Here is a 26,498-nt window from a genome sequence, read left to right as displayed (position 1 = left end):
CTACAAAAAGGAAGACAAATCCAACTGGCCAATTCCTGCCCCATCAGTCTAATCTCAATAATCAGTAAAGTGATGGAAGGGGTCATCAAGAGGCATTCTCAGCAATAACCTGCTCATGGACGCTCAGTTTGGGTTCAGCCAGGGTCACTCAACTCCTGATCTCATTACAGCCTTGGTTAAAACATATTCAAAAGAACAAAAGGGTGACTGCCCTCAACATCAAGGCAGCATTTGACCAAGTAGTGGTATCAAGGAGCCTGGACAAAACTGGTGTCAACAAGAATCAGGGGGAAAACCTCCACTGGTTGGAGTCATACCTGGCACAGAGAAGGTGGTTGTGGAGGTCACTCATCTCAGCTCCATGACATCTCTGCAGGAGCCCCTCAGGGTCGTTCCTAAGTCCGACAATCTTCAGCTGCTTCAGCAATGGCCTTCCTTCCATCGTAAGATCTAAGTGGGGATGTTCGCTGATGACTGCACAATGTTCAGTGCCATTCGCGACTCCTCAGATACTGAAGTAGTTCATGTCTAAATGCAGCAAGAACTGAACAATATCCGGGGCTGACAGTAGCAACTAACATTCAGGCTACACAAGTGCCAGACAATGACCATCACCAACAAGAGAGGATGTAATTAATCATTGATCTTTGACATTCAATGGCATTACAATCGCTGAATCCCCCACTATCAATATCCTGGAGGTTGCCATTAACCAGAAACTAGACTTGTCTGGCCATTTGTATATTGTAGCCAGCGGAGCAGGTCAAAGGTTGGAGTAACTCACCTCCTGACTCCCTAAAGACTACCTATTCTCTACAAGGCACAAGTCAGGAATGTGATGGAATAATCCCCATTTACCTGGATGGGTGCAACTCCAACAATACTCAAGAACCTTGACCTTACCCAGGACAAAGCAGCCTGCTTGATTGTTATCCCTCCCATAAACATACACTCCCTTCACCACCAACAAAAGTGGCAGTCATGTGTCCCCTCTATAAGATGCACTGCAGGAACTCACCAAGATTCCTTCCAAATCCGCTACCATCTTGGAAGACAAAGGCAGCAGATTACTTGGAACATCCTCACCTGAAGGTTCCTCTCCAAGTCACTCACCATCCTGACTTGGAAATATATCGGCTGTTCCTTCACTGTTGCTGGGTCAAAATCCAGGAATTCTCTACCTAACAGCACTATGGGTGCACCTACACCTCAGGGACAGCAGTCGTTCAAGAAGGTGGCTCACCGCAACCTTCTGAAGGGCAGCTAGGGATGGGCAATAAATGTTAGTGATGCCTAATCCCATAAAGGTATTTTATAAAATAGCACCACCTGCTCCACCTGTAAGCAGAGTGCATAGATTATGCACTGGACTTACCAGGAATCTCAGAACTCACTGAACCGGAGTGGAAACAAATCATCTTCAATCCCGCGGGATTGTCTAAGAATGAGAACAGATTGGAATAGAAACCCTCTAGTGCAGAAGGGGGCTATTCAGTCCATCAAACCTGCACCAACAACAATCCTACCCAGCTCCTATCCCTGTAACCCCACACATTTACCTCTCTAAGCCCCCTAACCTTCACACCTTGGGACATCGACTGCAATCCCATCCAGGCCCCACCCCCATAACCCCATGCATTTACCCTAGCTAATCCCTCTGACACTAAGGAGCAACAGGAAGAACGTGCAAACTCTACACAGGCAGTCACCCGAGGCAGGAATTGAACCCGGGTCCCTGGCGCTGTGAGGCATCAGTGCTAACCACTGTGCTGCCGTGCAGTTAAATTAGTCTCTTACCCAAGTCTCTTGCTAATTGTGGGAGCTTACTGTGTAAAAGAGAGCTGCCCTGTCTACCTGCAGTGAATTTACACTTACAACATAATTTACTGGCTGTGTCGTGCTTTGTGATGTTGTGAAAAATGCGGTATAAATGCAAATCTTACACCTTTATCCTAATTAGCTCCATTATGCCCTGTTTTCATACCTGGAGCATTCACCTACTAGTCTACACGGGGAGACTAGATACGGTAAAACAGGCAGAAATGCAAAAAGTGCGGAGTCTGGAGATCTGAAATCAAAACAGAAAATGCTGGAAAAACTCAACAGGTCCGGCAGCATCTGTGGAGAGAGAAACAGAGTCAAGTCGAATATGACTCTTCTTTGGAATTGATGCCACTCCGATTGGATTTGAGACATTGGGTGGGATTTTCCAGTCACATGTGTCCTCAAAGCTGGAAATTCCCACCCAAGGTCAACAGATTTTTATATGGTCTGCTCCCACCCCTCACCCCCAGGCCACTACGATTCCTGTGGCAGGTGGGACGGTAACATTCTGCCCATGATCTCTGTTTCTCTTTCTACAGATGCTGCCGGTACTATTGAGTTTTTCCAGCACTTTATGTTCCTTTTATCGTAGGTGTTGTTCTATTCTTCATTTTTCTTCAGGGATGTTGAAGGCCCAAAAGTGCACTGATCTGGAAAGAGTGGAGGAGATTCTTCCAAAAGTGCTGAATTGGTGAGTAAACTGGTGTAATTCACTGTTCTTCCAGTTCAAATTCAGACCTGAATCTTCCACACACTGCAATGCAGAGGTCAGAATCGTGAATCTCATTAAGAGATCTTTGGGGGGGGGTTCGGGGCGTATTCGTTTTGGAGTCAGACAGTTCCGGATCTCTGCGCATACGCAATAGCCCCGATCTCTCAGCCTGCAGTTTGCTGGTCAGTCCGGGACCCTCGCACTGAAGGCATTCTTTCTGGTTGTATCACAGCTTGGTATAGCTCCTGCTCTGCCCAAGACCGCAAGGAACTACACAGGGTCGTGAATGTAACCCAATCCATCACACAAACCAGCCTCCCATCCATTGACTCTGTCTATACTTCCTGCTGCCTTGGCAAAGCAGCCAGCATAATTAAGGACCCCCTTGCACCCCGGACATTCTCTCTTCTACCTTCGTCCTTTGGGAAAAAGGTGGAAGAGAGTCTGAGGTCACATACCAACCACTTCTTCCCTGCTGCTGTCAGACTTCTGCATGGACTTATCTTGCATTAAGTTGATCTTTCTCTACACTCTGGCTTTGACTGTAACACTACATTCTGCACTCTCTCATTTCCTTCTCTTTGAATGGTATGTTTTGTCTGTATAGCGTGCAAGAAACAATACTTTCCACTATATGTTAATACACGTGACAATAATAAATCAAATCATTGATGTTCCTCCAGCCCCCCCAAGGCGTGATCACAGCCCGATTACGGCATGCATGAATCCCACAAAATGACCGACACGGATTCTCCCATCCCCTCATGCCAAAAAGTGAGCGTGTCGAGATGATAGAATTGCCCCCACTGTGTGTGGGTTCAATAAAACACATTTAACACAACTGATAAATTTGAGACTGTCTCTTCTTTCACTTAAGGTGCAAACCTTCAGACACATAGGGATCTCAGTGACTTTCCCCTTTCGTATATTTATTTGATAAGCCAATCTTAATCCTTAGCCTCTGAGAACTGAAATTGATTCCGGAGAAGAAGGCTTGTGAGTGTGAAGAGAGCAGTAACAATTATTACCGTGCTAAAGGCCGGCAGTGCAGACTTAACTCACAAATCAAGCATATGAATTAGGAGGAAAAATATAAAGTTTATTTACTAGTGTCACAAGTAGGCTTACATTAACACTGCGATAGAGCTACCTTGAAAATCCCCCAGTCGCCACACTCCGGTGCCTGTCCGGGTACACTGAGCGAGAATTTAGCATGGCCAGTGCACCTAACCAGCGCGTCTTTCGGACTGTGGGAGGAAACCGGAGCACCCAGAGGAAACCCACACAAGCACAGGGAGAATGTGCCGATTTCGCACAAACAGTGACCCAAGCCGGGAACTGAACCCAGGCGCTGTGAGATTGCAGTGCTAACTACTGTACTGCCCCAGGAATAGGCTATTCGACCCTTTGAGACATTTGATAAGGTCATAGCTGATCTGAAGGTAATTCTACTTTCCTATTTATCCCCAGTAGCCTCTTGTCAACCAAAACAAGGAAAATCAGACAGGAACTGTGCTGGGAATTGGTGTGTGAGTATCCACAGGTAGCGAGATCCAGGTGGGTGAGCAGCAGCACGAAATCTGGAATCTGGTGGGGGGGTGGTGCTGGTGGAGGCTCCAGATGTTGTGACTATACTGTGCCTTTAAGAAATATATTTGTCATGTTTCTTGTGAAGGGGATGTTACAATATGACTCTGTTTAAACAGCGCTGCTTTGCTCCAGGCAGCCCACCTGCTGAGAATGCAGAAGAATAATTGGTCCTAGTTATTGGGGTGCTGGTTTTAATTTCAGTTTTTTTTTGTTGTCTCCTGGATTTTCAGAGTAGGGTTTAATTACATTGATATGACAAGAGTGTATCATGTGCTAATGGGAGAGCTATGCATACAGAGAGAAAAAGCAGGCAGTATCTTTCTAGATTTGAAAGGTGCGGCAACTTTCTCTCTCTCTCTCCAGAGATTAAAGCCTGAGACTTGCTAGAAAATAGATTTCTCTCCTCAGAGCTTTAAGAGGCTTGAGGAGTGGCAACCCACATAAACCTGTTGATGGCTAATTGATTCTGAAGAGTTTACACTAATGTGGAATATTGCTTACATTGGAACTAATAGAGATAGGCTAGCAGTGAAGAATTATATCTTGTCATGTTTAAGTATTTCAATTGGTAAAAGTTGCACTAATTCTTTTTGTTATCATTTAACTGTATTGTTAAATAAATTTTGTTTTGATAAAAGCTTCCTTGCTTTTGTTTTGATAAAAGCTTCCACATAAAAGCTTCCCTGCTTCAGAATTGTGGAATTATGAAACTGGAGCTTTAACCAGTCAGCGTGGATGGATTTGTGGGTGCGGATGAGTATGAAACATGTTGGATCCACAGGAGATAAGCATCGACTTCAGGAAGCATAGTGGAGGACATGGTCCTGTCTACATCAACAGGGATGAAGTGGAAATGGTTGAAAGCTTCAGATTTTTAGGTGTCCAGATCACCACCAACCCTGTCCTGGCCCCTCCCCCCAGTGCTATATTTAAGAAAGACCACAAACGCCTCTAGTTTCTCAGGAGGCTAAGGAAATTCAGTACGTCTGTTACGACTCTCACCACCTTTTACATAGAAAGCATTCTTTCCGATTACATCATAGATGGCCTGTGCTCCGTTTAAGACGGCAAGAAGCTACAAAGGATCGTGAATGAAGCCCAATCCATCACTCAAACCAGCCTCATGTCCATTGACTCTACACTTCATGCTGCCTCGGCAAAGCAGCCAGCATAATCAAGAACCCCACACACCCCGGACATTCTCTCTTCCACCTTTTTCCATTGCAAAGAAGATACCACATACCAACTGACTCAAGAACAACTTTTTCCCTACTGCTGTCAGACTTTTAAATGGACTTATCTTGCATTAAGTTGGTCTTTCTCTACCCCCTGGCTATGACTGTAGCACTATATTCTGCATTCTCTCATTTCTTTCTCTATGAACAGTATGTTTTGCCCGGACAGCATGCAAGGAGTAATATTTTCACTGCATACTAATACATGTGACAGTAATAAATTGAATCAAATCAAATCAAAGCCAACAAAGATCTACTGGCATCCACCGTTAGCCTGAGTACGGGCTGCAATGTGCTGCAAATCCCCAGCGGATGGACTAATTCGCCACAGATACTGAAAGTGATTGCTAGCTGCTGCTTAATCCAGGATTCTCAGGACTAGGTTATTCAACAAGCCAGGCAAACCTTCAGCCTTGCACTACCCTCTCCGCCCCTGTTGCAGCTCCTCCTTGCCCAATGCCACAGATGGGCATCCACACGCCCGGGGAGGGAGATCGGGCCCTGGGGGGCTCAGATCCAAGCGGGGCTGGGGTCCCGAGCCTCTTACAGCTCCGGGCACTTGAGTAATGCTGGGGTGCTGAGGTAGCCAAGCCTTGGTCAGCATGACAATCGGCTGAATGACTGAGGCCCCGAACAACTTTCTCACCAAAGCCTCCAGCACGTCAGAAGGCAAGAGGCATAGACTAACTCCGGGTGATGGCTCCCCCAGGTCTGACCCAGCCTCGTTACTGGCTGAGACACTCTCCTGATTTGATTTTGATTTGATTTGATTTATTATTGTCACATGTATTAACATACAGTGAAAAGTATTGTATCTTGCACACTATACAGACAAAACATAGAGAAGGAAAAGAGAGAGTGCAGAATGTAGCGTTACAGTCATAGCTAGGGTGTAGAGAAAGATCAACTTAATGGGAGGTAGGTCCATTCAAAAGTTTGACAGATAGCAGCAGGGAAGAAGCTGTTCTTAAGTCACTTGGTATGTGACCTCGGGCTTTTGTATCTTTTTCCCTATGGAAGAAGATGGAAGAGAGAATGTCCAGGATGCATGGGGGCCCTTAATTATGCTGGCTGCTTTGCCAAGGCAGCAGGAAGTGTAGACAGAGTCAATGGATGGGAGGGTGGTTTGCATGATGGATTGGGCTACATTCACGACCCTTTGTAGTTTCTTGTGGTGTTGGTCAGAGCAGGAGCCATACCAAGCTGTGATACAACTAGGAAGAATGCTTTCTATGGTGCACCTGTAAAAGTTGGCGAGAGTTGTAGCTGACATGCCAAATTTCCTTAGTTCATTAATGTTCTGTTCCTTCTCCACCCCCGTCTCCCAGAGGATATCGAAAAGCAGCAGAGACGGTGCGGTTAAGTCTCCTAAAGGGTGGAAGCAGGGTCAGTCAGAGTAACAGCCAATACTGAATCAATCCCTGTTCAACTGCAGCAAGACCTGGACAATATCCAGGCTTGGGCTGACAAGTGACGATTAACATTCACGCCACACAAGTGGCAGGTAATGACCATCACCAACTAGAGGGGATCTAACCATCACCCCTTGATATTCAATGGCATTACCATTGCTAAATCTCCCACAATCAACATCTCCTGGGTTACCAATGACAATTGCATTGGACTGGCAGTATAAATCCTGTGGCCGCCAGAGCAGATCGAAGACTAGGAATTCTGCAGTGAGTAACTCACCTCCTGATTCCCCAAATCATCTACAAGCCACAAGTCAGGACTGTAATGGAATACTTTTCTCTTACCTGGTAAGTAAAGCTCCAACAACACTCAAAAATGTTGACACCATTCAGGACAAAGCAGCCTACTTAATTGCTACCCCTTCCAGAAACATTCAATCATTCTAGCGTCAAACAGTGACAGCTGTGTGTACCATTTAGAAGATGCACTGCAGGCACTCACCAAGTTCCTTAGATAATATCTTCCAAACCCAAGACCTTTATCACCTAGAAGTAGCAGATATCTGGGAACACCGCCACCTGGGCCATTCACCACCCTGACTTATAAATATATCACCATTCCATCACTGTTGTCGGGTCAAAATCCTGGAATTCTTTCCCCAACAGCATTGCGGTGTATCTGTATCTCAGAGCTGCGGTGATTCAGAAAGGCAGTTCACCATCACTTTCTCAAGGGATGGGCAATAAATGTTCATTTAGCCACCGGCGCCACATCCCATAAATGTATTTAAAAGAAGTTCCTCCATTCAAAGATTCCCTCTCTCACGCCCTTCCAACCGTAACTTCTTGCCGGAATTTCCTGGCCTCCGCACGGTGTTTTTCTCACGGTGGAAGGTAGCACACCATTGGCCAGCAGTAGGATCTCCTGGTCCTGCCACTGTCAATGGGAATTCCCGTTGACTCCTCTGGGAAACACAAGGCAGGGGCATGCCATCAGTGGGATCCCACCAGCATGAATAGATGGAAAATTCCGGCTTCTGTCTTTAGAGGAGCAACAAGAGTGGGACAGAGAGAAACTGTGATTGGAGGAACTTAAGCAGTGAGCATTGGAAAGGCAGAGAGTGAAGAAAATTACAGCACAGGGACAGGCCCTTCGGCCTCCAAACCTGCACCGACCATGCTGCCCGACTGAACTAAAATCCCCTTACCCTTCCAGGGACCAAATTCCTCCATCCCCATCCTATTCATGTATTTGTCAAGATGCCCCTTAAAAGTCACTATTGTATCTGTTTCCACTATCTACCCCGGCAGCGAGTTCCAGGCACCCACCACCCTCCGTGTAAAACACTTGCCTCGTACATCTCCTTTAAATCTTGCCTCTTGCACCTTAAACTTGTGTCCCCCGGTAATTGACTCTTCCATCTTGGGAAAAAGCGTCCAACTATCCACTCTGTCCATGCCCCTCATAATCTTGTAGACTTCTACCGGGTCGCCCCCTCAACCTCCATCATTCCAGTGAGAACAAACCAAGTTTCTCCAACCTCTCCTCAAAGCTAAAAGGGTGGGATTTCCTGGCCGCGCTTGCCCCAACGCCGGAAATTCCCGCCCAAGGTCAACAGAAGGTTGCATGGTCCACTCCCCCTTCCGCTATGATTCCTGTGGTGGACGGGATGAGAAAATTCTGCCCAGAATCTGTGGTTGGAGGAACAGCTCTGTCCATTTGATGAAGGAGGAATGCTCCGAAAGCTTGTGCTACCAAATAAATGTGTTGGACTTTAACCTGGTGTCGTTAGACTCCTTACTGTGTTCTCCACACTTGCCATTCCTCCACTCACTGCTCTGCTGCCAGTTCCTGCTCTAAGCAACTTTTAGAAATTGTCATCAGAACAGTTCAGTTGACTCTGTTTCCCTCCCTAGATTGAGGCTGCTTTCTCTATGTTTCCAGCATATCTTATTCCTATTTATAACACTCCACCTGGTCTTCCCTCATGCTCCCCTACACCCATGCCCCACTGTTCCCCCACGTTCTGTCCCACATCCTCAACCATCCCAACTTCCACGACAATAACTGCTGATTTTTCTGCTGATTATTGAGTTTGCAGACAGACTGTCCGATGTTCTGCTGACTCAGTACAGAGTCAGAAAGTGCCAGCTTTGTGTTGGTGTAGCAGTAACGGTACAACAACTGACCTCAGAGCGGTACAATAACTGATTCCTGGACCCTTGAGTTGAATATGTCAGCTGTGTGTGCTGATCCTGATCTCAATCCAATGACTTCTGCTCGACGTTCCACACATCGGGATATCATTTAAAGATGAAATTCAGCTTCCTTATCGTTGATTAAGTGCGCTGATTGGACTCACAAACGGAAACTCAACACTTGGTCAAAGTACTGAAGAATGTTTGACCCATGTCTCATTGCATTCTCGTGTAAATTGTGTTAAAGGTATTTTTAAAAAGCCAACATGTTCATTGTTACCATGGCAACTGTGCAAGCATTTTAGATTGCCAGGGAGGATTTTGGGGCCATCCAATTAGGGATCACAATTGGCTGATTGAATCAAACAAGATGTTCCTTCAATTGTTCCCAACAGCAGAGTACAAACTGTACTCAATGTTCCCGTGCTGGCAAAATCCAAAGCAAGGTGCCTACTGTTAAATGTGATTCAGCGACTGGACGGTAATATGGAGTGTACCAATAGCCACCCTAACAATAGATTTAAGATAATCAGTTGAAGCATTAATAAGGTTTTACCAAGCTTGCTAGCAGTGACATGCATTCACACACGAGGACTTATTTCCTGCAAACCTTAATCACATCTTTTTATGAATTATCTGTGAGCAGGGTGGGAGGGGTGGGGGTGGGTGTGGGGAGAGTGCTCTCATTCCCCATTGCTTTCTCTGTAGCAATGCCTTGGCCAATCAGAGTCAACTTGCCAACCAATGAGCCACCTTTGCATCTGCAGCAAAAGTTGACATGGAGCATTTGAAATTTGGTAGCCTTGTAATTGTCCTGATGAGTGGAAGATGGAAAACTTCAGCAGTCTTTTTTCAGCAATATTCAGCTGAGGGATATGAAGTTGCTGAGTGGCCAAGGTGACGGAGGAGCGTACGGCTGCTGATTGCCTGGGGCAGAAGTGCAGGCATGACGTTGTGGGGTGATCAGGACAGGTGCGCAGGCAGGAGACTCCTTCATTACTCTAAGAGTATCACTGTGAGCAGTTCAGTGGCGCAGTGGTTAGCTCAGCTGCCTCACAGCGCCAGGGACCTGTGTTTGAATCCCAACTTGGGTCACTGTCTGTGTGCAGTCTGCACATTCTCCCCGTGTCTGCGTGGGCTTCCTTGGGTGCTCCGGTTTCCCCTCACAGTCTGGAAAATGTGCTACTCAGGTGGAATGAACATAAGAACATAAGAAATAGGAGCAGGAGTAGGCCATCTAGCCCTTCGAGCCTGCCCCACCATTCAATAAGATCATGGCTGATCTGTCGCTGCTCAGTTCCACTTTCCCGCTTTCTCCCGATAACCCTTAATCCCCTCTCTTATCAAAAACCCATCAACCCGCGTCTTAAAAATATTTAGCGAGGCAGCCTCCACCACTTCAACGGGCAGAGAATTCCAGAGATTCACCACCCTTTGAGTGAAGAAGTTCCTCCTCAACTCCATTCTAAACCTCCCCCCCTTTATCTTGAGGCTGTGCCCCCTAGTCCTACTGTCTTTTTTGAGCGGGAAGAGTCTCTCCACCTCTATCCTATCCATCCCATTCATCATCTTATACGTCTCAATGAGATCTCCCCTCATTCTTCTAAACTCTAACGAGTACAAGCCCAGTTTATTCAGCCTCTCCTCATAGCTCAACCCCCTCAACTCCGGTATCAGCCTAGTAAACCTCCTCTGCACTGCCTCCAAGGCCAAAATATCTTTGCGCAGGTGCGGCGCCCAAAACTGCACACAGTACTCCATGCTAAATTCTCTCTCCGTGTGCCCGAACCAGCGCCAGAGTGTGAGTTTCATAGTAACTTCATTGCAGTGTTAATGTAGGCCTACTTGTGACAATATTAAATAAATACATTAAAAAAAAATGGAAATGAGGATGATGCTGTGTGAGCACAGAAGATCTAACACCCTGGAGACACACACATACACACACGCAGACACAGAGCAGGTAAATTCTTAAAATGCATAATACTGCATTAAAGAATTGTTGCCTCGGAAATAACTCTCCAAAATGGCAAGAGGCTGCTTGGATACAACTGGAGATGAGACCATGAATGGCACTGTGGGTATTTTGCAGTTCCTGACAGCATCAGAACAGAGGCGCATTCGATCCAGAATAAATTGTTGCCTCCTAATAGGAAGTGGTACAGAGAGCAAGAGACAAGAAATTCGGTCACAGTTTCTGGTTTTCTCTTAAATGATTCTTTATTTTCCGTGTCCTTAAAAAAAAGGTCATACATCTCCTAGCTGAGAGATGGGAAGACTGTCTATCCCCTTACCGCGTCAAGTTACATTTCTGCAGCGCAAGTGATCTGATCATTAATATTACTGAAAGTCACTACTTGCCTGATAGAAATCGATGGAAGTGCAAACAGGATAGCTCTCCTCCATTTTTTATGCCATTAATCTCCTGCCTGACTTCTCATATTAAAATAAATGATAGATGAACACTCCCTTTTGATCTGGGCTTTATATCCTTTTTTTATTCCGAGTCTTCTCTTCAATTAAAAATAAATTGGGATGTGAGAAGCTTCTTCAATCCTTATTACACCAGGCAATGCAGCGGGCAGGAGCTCAGAGGCAATTCTGAAACGATTTTTGAGAGCTTTTTCTCTAACACGGGATCTTGGGGCTGGTAACGATGTTCAGCAAGAAGGGTTTTTTTATCTCCCGTCCAACCGGCGTAGGAAATCGTTATGGAAGATTGCGATGGAAAAGAGGAGTCAGTGACAGGTGTCAGTTAAACCTCGCACAGCGCTGAAGCAGACCAGGCAAGCTGGACTGAAAACAGAAACTTGTGTAAACACTCAGCAGGCAGGACAGCATCTGTGAGGAGAGGAGCAACAAAGGAAGCAAGACCGGCTTTTTTGCAATATTTTTCATCACTGTTGAACACCTCAAAGTGCCCTACAACCGAGGGAATGCTTTTGAAGTGTAGCTACTGTTGTGAATTTGCACACAGCAAACTCCCACAAAGAGCAATGTGATAAGCGCCAGGGACCCGGGTTCGATTCCGGCCTTGGGTCACTGTCTGTGTGACGTTTGCGCATTCTCCCCGTGTCTGCGTGGGTTTACTTCGGGTGCTCCAGTTTCCTCCCACAGTACAAAGGTTAGGTGCGTTGGCCCGAACACCTGCCAGAGTGCGGCGACTAGGGGATTTTCACAGTAACTTCGTTGCACAAGCCTACTTGTGATACTAATATAAAAATAGAAGTGTGGGTTACGTTGATTGGTCATGTCAAGTGAAATCCACCCCACCATCCCCACCTCACTGTTAGAATGTAACCAATGATGACTTTGTATTGGATGTAATGTGACCAATGGGAACAAGATATAAGGGTCAGCTGACCCAGTAAACCATGGAACCAATCACAGAGTGATGTAATAGTCAGCTGACCAGCTGATTCACTATAAATAAGGAACTATGTAGAATTGTGGAGAGCTTGGAGTGGCCCGGAGCGAAGACCCAAGTTTGGAGTAATGATGTTTCTTTATTAAACCCTTTCTTTGATTTATAAGTTGGACTAAGTTTTGTTGTATTTTCATTAGCTGCATCTTGAAGATTTCCTTCTGAAGAAACACTCACCACCCACGAGGCTCCCAGTGGGGTCCACCCCTGGTATAGGTTGACGCTGCCAGGTTGGGATGTCAACCTGGCAGTGCCAACCTGTGCAAGGGGCAGCGCCAAGCCATTACCTGGTTATGTCCCTGTCCCCTGGAGGCCATTCTCAACTTTATGTCCCTGGAAGAGGAACCCCCCCCCAACAAGTGCACACCTGGATGAACCTGTTATAAATCTCCCTGATGTGGCATCATGTCAGGGCGGTTTGAATATAAGGCAGGGTCAATATCTGGCAGGAGAGTGTTTAATAATATGGAAATTAATTTAAATGTATGTAAATCAGGTTCACACCCATGTAGCTGCTGAGATCCATGATTTATGGGTATGTCTGGATTTTGAGCCTCTTCTTCCATTTCCATGGTTGGTAAAAGTGAGGTCAATATCCCACCAAACATATAGGCAATCTGAAATCCTTCTTCAAATCTTCTTAAAACCCAAATTCTAATTTGATTCAATTTATTATTGTCACATGTATTGGGATACAGCGAAAAGTATTGTGTCTTGTGCGCTATAGAGACAAAACATACAGTTCATAGAGTACATAGGGGAGGAGGAAAGAAGAGGGCGCAGAAAGTAGTGTCACAGTTAAAGCTAGGGTGTAGAGGAAGATCAGCTTAATATAAGGTAGGACCATTCAAAAGCCTGACAGCAGCAGGGAAGAAGCCGTTCTTGAGTCGGTTGGTACCTGACCTCAGACCTTTGCATCTTTTCCCCGATGGAAGAAGGTGGAAGAGAGAATGTCTGGGGTGTGTGGGGTCTTGATTCTGCTGGCTGCTTTTCCAGGAAGTGTAGACGGAATCAGTGGATGGAAGGCTGGTTTGTGTGATGGACTGGGTTACATTCACAGCCAATTGTGGTCCCTTGCGGTCTTGGGCAGAGCTGGAGCCACACTGAGTTGTGAGGCATCCGGAAAGGATGCTTTCGATGGTGCATCTGTAAAATCTTTTTGACCAAGCTTTTTGCGCGGCGTCAAATTTTGTTTGATTCTGGCCTGACAGTGATGGTGCTATATAAATGTAGGTTGTTCCTGTTGTATTGATGCATGGGGGAGTTATTTGTTGATGAGTACGTGCAAATAATGATGCTTGTACTTTTATTATATACTTCACATCAAAACAGCTCAGGGCACTTCTTGAAATGAATTCTTTCTGAAGTGCATTGATTGGTTATAGAGAGGAACACAGCAGACATTCTGTATGGGCGATGCCTCCCAAACAGCGCTGTGATGAATGGTAAGTCATGTTACAATAGCAGTACTGTAGCAAAGTGCTCCTATATCCCTTGGAGAGTTCAGCTGTCTGTTTTCCTGCATCTCATATGCCCCATGCCCCTACAGTGAGCTAACTGGAGAAGTCTACATGTCCAATACGCAACAATCAAAGCTGAATGAGGGTCTCTCTGGATAAATCATTAACACAAATCCATATCCCTACACAAACAAAAAGCTGTTAATTACTGGCTATAGGGTACATTAGTCCAGGCAGATTAAACAGAAAGATTGGCAACGTGGGGAATTTATACTGACATGTAATTATTTGGTTTAGTTAAGCGTCTTATTTGTTCTCTTTTCCAATTCTGTCATGTTTCCACTCCCTTTCTTTCTTATTGTCCAAACGTGTTAGCAACATTGAACGTTGTGGGACTAAATGGGCCAGGACAAGAGTGGAGATGAACTTGTCTAAGGGTTGGATTTAATGGGGGGTTGGCATCCACACACAGGGTCACTTCGTTAAACCAGATGACCAAACTGGCTAAGTGCAGCCAGTCAGGCCACAGTGGTATCATAAACTATTATCACAGGGCAAAGAAAACAGACATCCTACACTCTGAGGGGTGTTAAATTTCCACCTTCTTCTGTGGAGCGTCCTTTCCAAATGTATCACAGCTTGGTGCGGCTCCACCTCTGTCCAAGATGGCAAGAAACTACAAAGGGTCATGCATGTGACCCCCACCCCCCCACCACCACCCCTCCAGACAGCCATCTGACCCACCTCCCTCCCACCCTCCCCCCATACCCCCTGCTACCTTACTGAGTCAGAGCCGGAAGCTCTGAACTGACATCCTCAGAAGACCATGATTGTTTCGTGCTACATCTGGATAGGCAAACACAGTGGTAAAGAGGGAGATGCCAGTACGTTTGGGCATGCTGTCCATCGAATCAATTTAAAATGCGTACCAATGTTTTTAAATTGACGTCGCATCAGTTTTGAACGCGTTCCTGAAGGCGGCCATTTTCGGCCCTTGGTAAAGGGGGGAATGGGTGGGGAGGCGGGCGCGGATCGCGCTACTCACCTCACGCCCAGTTTTACCAAGTTTTTGCACCTGGAAACGGGTGCAGCTTGATCAGGGCTTCTGAACCTGAGCGCTCGTTTGAATGATGTGAGCACCTTGCATTCCATCAGAGAGATCACAAGGTTCGCGATGATAAGGAACCTCTGATTTTAGTTGACAATTTGTAGCCGGCATTCTTGCATTTAGTTCCACGTAGCTTCCAGTCCAGAAGTCAAGTCTGCTGTATTATTTAGTGCCATTGTGGCTGCCTCAGAGAATGAAACTAGAACGATAGACACACCACAGTGCAGAAGGAGGCCACTCAGCCCATCAAGTCTACACTAACTCCCCAACAGAGCATCGTTTTTCAAATTTTCTTCGCACTGCGCAGTTCAAAGTTCCGATCGGAGCAGCAGCTTTTCCGACACAATGAGCCCTGCCCACAGCGCAATTAAGACTCACGATTATTTTTCAGGCTAAGTGCGTATGGGGGCGCTTGAAAGCAGGTTTCCAAATTGGATTTGAATTGCACCCAGATTCAGCACTTAGAATCAAAATGGTAAAATAGCCCCCTCAAGGACAATTTAGCATGACCAATTCCCCGAACCTACGCTTCTTTGGACACTGAGGGACAATTTAGCACGGCCAGTCCACCCAACCCGCACATCTTTGGAGTGCAGGAACCCATGCAGACATAGGGAGAATGTGCAAACTCCACACAGACAGTCACCCAAGCCTGGAATCGAACCCGGGTCCTTGGCGCTGTGAGGTAGCTGTGCTAACAGCAGCCTCCAACATATTGCCTCAGTGTCTGGTTTACATTGAAGTTTATGTGACCTGGTACTGTGGCCTCAGTTTCAATCTGACACCAGAAACTGGCACTGCATTGAACATGTAGCAGTTTAACCCGCTCCAGGGGTCCAGGTCGATTCCCAGCTTGGGTCGCTGTCTGTGTGGGGTCTGCACATTCTCCCCGTGTCTATGTGGGTTTCCTCCGGATGCTCCGGTTTCCTCCCACAGTTCGAAAGGCATGCTGGTTAGATGCATTGACCCAAACAGGTGCTGGAGTTTGGCAACTAGGAGAATTTCACAATAACTTTATTGCAGTGTTAATATAAACCTTACTTATGACTAATAAATAAACTAAATTACCTCAATCGCGCTGACATAGCAAATGTGTTTTAAACCACTTCAGTCGAGTTTGACAATTTTTGTTCCCTAAAAAAACCTTGCAAAAACATTCCAACTTGCATTGAATCTTACATTTTTAATTACATTTTAACTTGTGTTCCCTTGGAATCCGCACCATTTCCAATAGAAAGTAGTTTGGCTCTGTCAATATTGTCACCATCTTGATGGATTTGTGACAGGAGTTATGATGACTTGAACTGAATTGTGATTTATCTCCTTTCACTTTTATCATAGAGCTGTACTGGGAGCTATTTCATCCACCTCTGAGCATTTCGGAATATTTTCATTCATAGGATACGGGCATTACTGGCAAAGCAAGTATTTATTACCCATCCCTCAAACCTTGGGTTTTGCACCTTGAAGTCCATGTTACACTATCCATAGCCTCCGTGACTTGCCTAGGCTTGCAAAATCTCACTAACTGTCCTGGCTTGAGACAATTCACAGCTCTTTAACCTGTGCTTGACCCTCTCTTCACTCACATTGTCTGTAACTGTAAAGACTTGATTACCTGTTAAGACTCGCATTCCAACCATTATCTTGTAATTGAGTTTGTGTCTATATATGCCCTGCTTGTGAAACAAATCCTGCACTCACCTGATGAAGGAGCAGCGCTCCAAAAGCTCATTCTACCGAATAAACCTGTTGGACTTTAACCTGGTGTTGTGAGACTTCTTACTGTTCATAGAGAAGGAAAGGAGAGAGTGCCGAATGTAGTGTTACGGTCATAGCTAGGGTGCAGAGAAAGATCAACTTACTACCTACCCCAGTCCAATGCCGGCATCATGGCTAAAACTACTTGAGAAGGTGCCTTACTGAGCCTCCAAAGTTCAAGTGTGGGTACTGTCATGGTGGTTACAGGGGAAACTCTGAGATTTTGACCCAGTGTTAATGAAGGAACAGTGATGAATTTCCAAGTTAGGATGGTGTGTGTGTGTGTGTGTGTGTGGCTTGTAGGGGAACTTGTTGATGGTCCCATGCCCTTAGCGGTGGACGTTCCAGGTTTGGAAGGTGCTGTCAAACAAACTTGGTGAATTGTTGCAGTGTGCCTTAAGAACATAAGAACATAAGAAATAGGAGCAGGAGTAGGCCATCTCGCCCCTTGAGCCTGCCCCACCATTCAGTAAGATCATAGCTGACCTGAAGTGGATCAGTTCCACTTTCCCGCTTTCTCCCCTTGTAGATGGTACACACTATAGCCAGTATTATAATCCAGGTCAGAAACTTCAAGGTGTTCTCTGAAGTCAGCCTAGACCATCAGTTTTGAATTTGGCGCAGGCAAACATACGGGGGATGATTCTCCCATCACGCTGTGCTAAAAAATTAGGCCAGGAGAATTGCGTGTGGGCTGATTCATGGGATTTGCACATGTGTTCCTGCCACATGTGCATCTCTGAGCACCGGATATCTGGTGAAGTTGGAACCATGCTGGAAACTGGCAGGAACAGCAAATAAGTGATTTAGATCTTATTTTAATGTTATTTAAATGTGATTAGCAGGGCCGGGACTGAAATCTCTGGGTCCGCTAGCATCTCCCATCCCACCAGTACAATTCCACTCCGGTGGGGTTCAGGCTAGCTCCCCACTTTTGGAGAAGGAGTGGGACAACCCTGCTGGATTAAAGGGGGCCTCGCAGGAGGTCGTGTGGTGGGAGGATGGTGGCCCCTGAGCATGGGCACCCTGGCAGTGCCAGCCTGTACCCCTGGCACTGCCCTAGGGGGCAAAGTGCTCATGCCCAAGGTGGTGCCTTGGCACTGCCAACCAGGCATCAATCAAGGGGGCAATACCTAATGGGGGCAGGGCCTAAGAGGTGGGGCCATCTGGAGGCAGGTCCAGGGGGCAATTGGTGAGAATGGGGTGTCCTGCTGCCTAGGGATCGATGGGAGCTGGAGTCAGGCCAGTGATCAGGGCAGGCTGGTGGGGAGGGTCTGCAATGGTGGAGGAAAGGGGATGTCTGCCTCTCATGGGGGTGGCATCTTCTAGAATCTTCTTTGCATTGGTGGCCAGAAATTCTTTCCGAAAGAAGCTTCAGAAATTGGGGCCCCTTCAAGTTTTAGGAGCCTGCCATTGGATTCAAAGACCAAAATGGAAAAAAAAAGACGTTTACTATTGTCTCTGCCCCAATCCCAGTAACTCCTCTTCTTTTCACCACTGATCTTCTGCATTTTGCTTGTCTTTTGCAGATTACATTACCATAACATCAAATGGCATCCAGGTAAATGTGCAAGAGATATTTAGTGGGAGGACATAAATATTACATTAACTTTTATTTTGTTGACTAGCTGGCTAATTTGGGCACAATGTTTTTTTGAGATTCTGGTTTAAATATCAGACAGCAAACAACACGCCATTTGAAATGGCAGTGAAGGATATAGAAGCCCTACAATGCCATTGTAGGAAACTATTTGGCCCATCGAGTCTGCACCAACAACAATCCCACCCAGATCCTATCCCCACATATTTACCCTGCTAATCCCTCTAACATACACACCCTGGGACACTAAAGGGGCAATATAGCATGGCCAATCAATCTGACTTGCACATCTTTGGAATGTGGGAGGAAACCGGAGCACCCGGACGAAACTCACGCAGACACGGTGAGAATGTGCAAATTCCACACAGACAGTGACCTGGGAATCGAACCCAGGTCTCTGGAGCTGTGAGGCAGCAGTACTAACCGTCGTGCCACCCATGTGCTATTGTGCCACCATTCTGTTCACCAGTGAGACAACCCTCTAGACACCATCCAGTTCAAGGCAGTCATATTCATCACCACCATCTTAAATTTTCACTCCCTCCAAAGCTGGCACACAGTGTGTATCGTCGACACTGCGGCAATTCACCAAGTCTCAGCTGAGAGCACCATCCAAACCTGAAACCTTTGCACCCTGGGAACCTGGTCATTGGCGAGTTGCGACATGCCAGGTTCTATTATTTTTCGATGTAGAATTTATAAGTGTGTGTTCCTTTCCTAATTACGCCAACTCTGATAACACACAAGGGGCACCTGATTCTGTCAACCCCCGTGGGGAGAATACACAAACATTAAAAGGTATAAAAATGAAACACAGTAAGGTTTAATTGCACAAAACAAAATTGCTTAAAATACTGTTGTGTATGATTCAAATATTTAATCAATTTGAACAAATTATATTCACCAATAGCACAGTAATTACATACAACCTTGCGTACGTGTACAAGTTAAGAAGCCTTAAGGCGGTTGAGATGTGCAACACATTGCTTTTTGTGCTGCTTGCACATTTCATTTGAGAGTAAGGGCAATTTCATTTCTTGCAATGATTTCCATCGAGGGAGATAACTGCTGGTTATCTGCATTCCGATATGTTGCCGCTTTATTCCTTGGATATTTTTTTCAATTATCTGGCTGCAGGGTTTTGAACTGTGCCATGAATTAATTATTTCATCTGGGCCCGATTGCACCTCAGACAAGGAGCATCAACACACAAAGAAAAAAATCATATGCGTGGTTGACCCAGACTTGTTGATGGAGCAATATGTTTCCTTACTAGACTTCTCCTGTCTGAAGAACCGTACTCTTGAGTATAATGAACAAAGCGCACTGAACAATTATTTTATTTCACACAGTAGCTCACACCTACAAGAGACACTGGAGAAGGTGCAAAAAATGCTTACAATTTTAATACCGAGAGGTGTTCACTTTCAGAAAAAAGACTGAACGTGTTGGGCTAGCTCTGGAGTTCCTTCCCTAAATCACGTTATCTCTCTTCCTCCTCCAAACACTCCTTAAAACCTTTTGGACTTGACCATCTAATCTAATATCTAAAGTAAAGTTTATTTATTAGTCACATGTAGGCTTACACTGCAATGAAGTTACTGTGAAAATCTCCTAGTCACCACACTCCAGCACCTGTTCGAGTCAATGCATCTAACCAGCACATCTTTCAGACTGTGGGAGGAAACCCATGCAGACATGGGGAGAATGTGCAAACCCTACACAGACCGTGACCCAAGCCAGGAATCGAACCCAGGCCCCTGGTGCTGTGAGATAGCAGCGCTAACCACTATGCCACCGTACCACCCAGCCTCGCGTGGCAGGGTGATATTTAGATTTATGACATTGCTATGAAGCGCCTTAGGATTTTTTTATTAATTAAATCATAGACTCATAGAATCCCTACAGTGCAGAAGGAGGCCATTCGGCCCATTGAGCCAGTGCCGACCACAATCCCACCCAGGCCCTATCTCTGCAATCCCATGTATTTACCCTGCTTGACCCCCAAAACAAAGGGGTGAATTTTCCCATTCTGCCTGCCATGGGAATTGTAGCGGGCGAGGGACATACCTTGGAGAAGTCCACTGGCCTTAGGTGGGATTTTCCGGTTTTGGGGGCAAGCGTGGCCGGAGGGTCCCACCCGAAGGGCTAACTTAACATGGTCAATCAACCTAACCCACACATCTTCGGAGCACTGTCCTGTCCTATAAGAATGAAATGTAAAAATACCAGTAGCCTTTGTTATTGAGGTGTCCATCATTTTATCTGGAAAATCAAGGCCCATGCCTGTTTAGCTTCTGTTCCACAACAAGAGTATGACTAAAAGATTTTTTTACACTATTTTCTCCTTTACCAAGAATCAGTGAATCTTACAACATGGAAGGTAGCCCTTTTGTCCTTCATTCCTGTACTGGTTGTTCGAAAGGGCTGTCATTGGGAGGCACTCACAATCTATCCCATCTGTTATGGTTGAGGTCAGAAACTGCAAAGTGTTTTATGAAGCCCGCCTGGATCATAAGTTTTGCATTTTGAATTTGGTTAGGGTAAGCATGATAGGTTTCACTTCAGGTATGATTCAAATGACCCACTACGGAGCTTTTATCAAAGAAAGTTTATTTAAAATATAGTTAATATGTATAGTAAGAAAATTAGCAAGAACTTTTATCAATTACAAACAAGAAACAGAGCAATCACTATAATGTATAACCTTAATGAATATATCCAAGATGTTCCAATCAAAACCAAAACCCGCCATAGACAAAACATGTTCAGCACAACAAAGACTAATGCTCACGTGATATTGAAAATTGAGTCCTTTGGTTGAAGTCTGTAGTCCTCTGGATTAACTCAGAACAAATTGAAGTCAAAACAGCTTCTCAGAACCTCCGGGACACAATCTATTCAAGCTACCAACTGTAGAATCTTCATTCGGGAAGGTGGGACCTTTCTTTCAGATAACCAGCAGAATTTCCAAAACAAAAGGGAGAGAGGGAAAACTTCTTTTTAACTTGCTGTCCCTTCAAAAAATTAAACTGTAGCTCAAAACTGAAAATGAAAGAACTTCTGTCACCTGACATACCGACCAGTTTTATTCCCCTCCGTGCAATGCAGATTTATAAAAAAAAATCCCCAGAGTAAAAATAAACAATAACCATCCTAGCCACTTAAGGAGTAATAAAAAGACGTCTGGTAGACAAACCCAACACTATAATGGCATCAGCTGAGGCTGTGAGCTGCAGAGGTTATGATTAAAAAAGAAACCTGCCTTAAAAGTACACTAACGTCACAGATCTTTGGGAAATGTCTCTGTGGCTTCCTCTGCCCTGCTTACGGAGGTTCAGCTGAGGAGATTGGATTAAGGAGATGGCTCACAGGCTCGGATTCCCAGAGATACCCTACAAAACAGCAGTGGTGTCAGCAATCTCTTGCTGTCCCAAATATGTGCAGAAAAATGAATTGATTGAATATGACTCAACAGCTGACTCTCGGGAGCTGGCAACATGATGGCTGGAGTTTTCCCACTATTCAGGCCAGTGGGATTTTCCCATCCCGCTGTAGTGAACGGAGAGATTTAGCTTGTTGCCAAATTCACCATCTCCGCTGTAGCAGGAGTGTGGCATGAATGGGTAATAAGATCGAGCCTATATTCGCTCTTTGTGAAATCATTCAGATTACACATGTCGCGAGGCAATGTGTGAGGATTTTGAGGAGATCAAAAGTAGTTTCAAGGGATTTATATTTGTATGGGTAAACATTAGGAATATGGTCTGATTTTACGTGGATTCAATTTAATGCTTCTGTGCTTGAGAGAATATGCTGCACAAAGGTATTTGTTATATGTGGGAGTTAGTTTCAGTTCCATTCTATTGTGATAGAGAGAGCTCTACCATGGGGCAGCGCGGTGGCATAGTGGTCAGCACCACTGCCTCACAGCACCAGGAACCCGGGTTTGCTTCCCAGCTTGGGTCACTGTCTGTGCAGGAGAACATAAGAACCAGGAGCAGGACCATCTGGCCCCTCGCGCCTGCTCTGCCATCCAATAAGATCATGGCTCAATGGACCGAATGGTCTCCTTCTGTACTGTAGGATTCTATGATTCTGTTAAGAAGCTTGGCTGAGCTCATAATGTGACTCATTACACTTGTTGGAAGTAACATACATGTAGACACGCCTTCTCTGCCAATAATAGGGATATTTTCAAGCCTTTTGAATTACCCAGAAGCTTGGGGAACATTTTGCCTTCTATGTGGCAATGCCTCAACCCTTTTGAGCAGCACGGTAACACAGCGGTTAGCACTTCTGCCTCATAGCACCAGGGATCCGAAGTTCGATTCCTGGCCTGGGACACTGTCTGTATGGAGTTTGCTTGTTCTTCCTGTGTCTGTGTGAGTTTCCTCCGAGTGCTCCAGTTTCCTCCCACACTCCAAAGATGCGTGGATTAGGCTGATTGCTCGTGCTAAATTGACCCTAGCGTCAGGGGGTTAATAGGATAAGTACGTGGGGTTATAGGGATAGGGCCTAGGTGGGATTGTGATCGGTGAAGACTTGGTGGGCTGAATGGCCTTCTTCTGCACTGTAGGGATTCTATGATTCTATGAAGTAAAATAGTTGCTTAGGAACTGGAGGAGATCTGTAAGGGGAGCTGAAACATCTTCCATTCTTTAGGTTTTAGCTAAAAGCTCGAGGCAGACAATGAAGAAATGAGCAACTCTCATCTCTACTCAGAGAAGCTAAAGGGGAACCAGCTCTTCAAGCTTTCCTGTAAGAAAAGATTCTACAATGGAGGCATAGCTCAGACATCAAATGCCACAGTTCTAATGAGCAAATGGTTAGAATCATTTGAAAGAGGCCATTCGGCCCATCGAGTCTGCTCCGACCACAATCCCACCCAGGCCCTACCCCCATGTCCCTACATATTTACCCATTAATCCCTCCAACCCAGGCATCACAGGACACTAAGGGCAATTTTTAGCATGGCCAATCAACCTAACCCGCACACCGGGAGGAAACCAGAGTACCCAGAGAAAATCCACGTAGACACGAGGAGAATGTGCAAACTCCACGCAGACAGTGACCCCAGCTGGGAATCAAACCCAGGTCCCTGGAGCTGTGAAGCAGCAGTGCTAACCACTGTGCTACTGTGCCACCCATGTTTCCCTGGTTAAGAAGCCAGGGAAATGAAGAAAAGTTTCCAGAAGATCTGGAATTGAAGGGAACAAAGAACAAACTGGGAAATAGAACAGGGTTCTGTTCAAGGACACCAGAGAAAGAAATTGATTGGTGAGGAGCAAGGTTTTCTAAAAAAGTAATCCTCAATCTAAATTCTGAAATGTCTCACTACCATCTATAAATAAATTATAATATATTGACTGGATATTAGAGTAACAGTGAAAATCTGACAGGGTTAATCCAAAATCCTGGCATGGATTTACTGCTAATAGTGGAGTGGAAGCTCTGGTCAAACAGTTTTTTTGGGAAAACATGAACTGGAATTTGGTATGTAGGTCACAAAGTGGATGTATTGCGACAAGAGAAGGTTTTAACACGTATTTTGAGAGAGGAGTTTGAACCTTGTCTGTGGGAGGATTCTAAGGAGGACTAACTTTGTTAATAATACCACTGGAGCTTCAAACAGACTTTGGGCAGCACGGCGGCACAGTGGTTAGCACTGCTGCCTCACAGCGCAGGGACTCGGGTTCAATTCCCGGCTTGGGTCACTGCCTGTGTGGAGTATGCACATTCTCCCTGTGTCTGTGTGGGTTTCCTCTGGTGCTCCAGTTTCCTCCCACAGTCCAAAGATGTGCAGGTTAGGTTGATTGGCCATGCCAAATTGGACCTAGCCTCAGGGGGATTAGCAGGGGAAATATGTGGGGTTAAGGGAATAGGGCATGGGGGTGGATTGTGGCCAGTGCAGACGCGATGGGCGAAACGGCTTCCTTCTGCACTGTAGGGATTCTATTCTATCTGTGTTAACCTTAAAACCTGTGTGTACTGGTTAAGCTAAAGGAAGAGTGAAGGAGTGTTGTATTATAATCCACTTTTCATGTCTAATGAATGTTTTCTTTCTTGTTGTTAAAACTGGTTAGTGGTCCTATAACTCTGTTCCTCCGCACTTGATTAAAAATGAAGTGAAGGTTTTTTGTGTCTGTGTTCCAATCTGGAACCTTGTCGTCCAGTTATAACATCAGCAAGGATTGTTACAGGACATAATTACAAATATTGTCCATCACATTCAAAGCTCATGGCAGTTGTAGAATCATAGAATCCCTACAGTGCAGTAAGAGGCCATTCAGCCCATCAAGTCTGCACCAACAATCCCACCCAGGCCCTACCCCATAACTCAACATATTCTACCTCCTAATCCCTCTAACCTGGGCATCCCGGGACACTGAGGGAGAATTTAGCATAGCTAATACACCTAACCCGCACATTTTTGGACTGTGGGAGGAAACTGGAGCACCCGGGAGGGAACTCACGCATACACAGGGAGAATGTGCAAACTCCACACTGACAGTGACCCAAGCCAGGGATTGAACCCAGGTTCCTGGTGCTGTGAGGCAGCAGTGCTAACCATTGTGCCACCGTGCCGGTTCTGCAGTTGAATCCAAGCAGTGTCATGCACTTTGAAGAAGAGTCATACAGACTCGAAACACTAACTCTGTTTCCTTTCTCCACAGATGCTGCTAGACCCGGTTGAGTATTTTATTTTCCAGCGTTTTCAGCATTGATCAGCTAGATAGTCAATATCTTTTCCCAAAGATAGGGGAGTCTAAAACTAGAGGGCATAGGTTTAAGGTGAGAGGGGAGGGATACAAAAGTGTCCAGAGGGGTAATTTTTTCACACAGAGGGTGATGAGCGTCTGGAACAAGGTAGTCGTGGAGGCGGATACAATTTTGTCTTTTAAAAAGCATTTAGACAGCTACATGGGTAAGATGGGTATAAAGGGATATGGGCCAAATGTGGGCAACTGGGGCTAGCTTATTAGTTTGAAAAAAAGGGCAACATGGACAAGTTGGACTGAAGGGCCTGTTTCTGTGCTGTAAACCTGTATGATTCTATAATTCTAGTTTTGATTTTATTTACGGTGTGGCTACCTGTTGCTGATTAGATTTGTGTTAATCTGAAATTCGGTCTCACCGTGTCATAGTTCAACCCACCGGGCTGTTAAATCGAGGCTATCCTGGGTCTCTTAAAAGTTTGTCTTCCCTCTGAATGCAAGTTCCTTCTTAGCATCTGCTGTGTCAAAGAAGCACTTTATTAATCCGCAATCTTTACAGCCCAGAGAAAGAGTGTGTTTGCCAATCTCCAATGACTGCTGCTTCCATCAGAGGTAAGCAGACCGTGGCTGCTACAATATGAAGCGCGTCATTGATCACACTCTGGTGTAGAGAGATAAGATACATCTTACCTTCGGTAAACTGCTCGAGGGGCGGCAGAGGTGTGGCGTCCAAGTTTCCATTGCGTCCTCCTATCCCTTGGGAAAACACCAGGCTAGTGACGGGGAAGGTGGTGTGGTACGGTTAAAACAATGGGACTCGGGTTACCCCCAGTGATCTCACATCCCTCTCACCATCTCCTCTTGTTGACCTCTGATCTCTCGAGCAGGTGCAGAGTACATCGCCAGGTTGGAAGCGGTCGTGCATCGGGTCCAACTACACCGCTGGACACCTTGGATAGTTAAGTCTTTAATTCTTTGTATCTTGGAGTAACAGGGTTTTCGAGAAGAAAGTCTCATTTATCTTCTCTCAGAGTGTTATCTGTGCGAAATGCTTGTGCAAAGGCATAAATGATTGGAACGACATTAACTGTGATGGATTAAGTATAACTTGCTTGGCTAGAAAGAGAAAGAAAGAACTTGCATTGAGACAACGCTTTTCATGACCAGAGGAAGGTCCAAAGACTTTTACTGTCAATGAAATAACTTTGAAGTTTCGTCACTGTTTGATGTCAGCTAGTGTAATAAATGTAACCAGTTTTAATTATTAGCTTTCATATGTTTAGGCAGATAAACTGTTCATAAAACTTCTCAAAGGGATTCAAGGGAAAAAGGGGCCAGTTTGAGGTAAGTATCTTTGAAGTAAATCCCTGAGACTATTGATGTGATTGGACTGTTTTCAAAGACTCCGGCACACAGATACATCATGATGTCTTATCTTTAACATGTACCTTTGA

This window comes from Carcharhinus amblyrhynchos, chromosome 22, assembly GCF_965287045.1.
Source record: "Carcharhinus amblyrhynchos chromosome 22, sCarAmb.v2.hapA, whole genome shotgun sequence".
NCBI classification, from domain to species: domain Eukaryota; kingdom Metazoa; phylum Chordata; class Chondrichthyes; order Carcharhiniformes; family Carcharhinidae; genus Carcharhinus; species Carcharhinus amblyrhynchos.
Note: the sequence above shows the minus strand (reverse complement) of the source record.